Here is a 521-nt window from a genome sequence, read left to right on the forward strand (position 1 = left end):
CGCGTCACTGCACCCCAGCCTAGGCGACAGAGCGAGACTCCGTCTCAAAAAAAAAATAAAAGCTGCCAAGCTCCATTTCGGCTGGAGGTCAAAGGAGAGTTCAAGGGAAAAGACGAAAAAAAAGGCTTCTTTCCATCTGTGAGCATGTCTGTAATGGTCATCCCATTTCTGCATGTCTCCTCCCAGGAACACTAAAGCACCATCTTCTAGGTGTGGAGACATCTGACAGCATAAGTCTAGAAAGCTTCCTAAACCACCTGCTCTGGACACAGCTGCCTTCAAAGAGGGACTGCAAATGGATGCTGGGCGGTAGTTTCAGTTACCAGCGATTACTTGGTGTCAATCTATCTGTACTATTACCTTAGCAAATTTTAAGTCTTTAGTTTGGGCATTAAATGTTTCAGTTACTTGTACATACTTCACATCCTTTAATGTTTTCATTGACTCGTAACTTTATTGTTTCACTACTTCAGTCTAGCGATGCAAGGAACATTTAAAGTTTGCCTGGGCTTTGGGTTTTT

This window comes from Colobus angolensis, unplaced genomic scaffold (genome assembly GCF_000951035.1).
Source record: "Colobus angolensis palliatus isolate OR3802 unplaced genomic scaffold, Cang.pa_1.0 Scaffold113, whole genome shotgun sequence".
NCBI classification, from domain to species: domain Eukaryota; kingdom Metazoa; phylum Chordata; class Mammalia; order Primates; family Cercopithecidae; genus Colobus; species Colobus angolensis.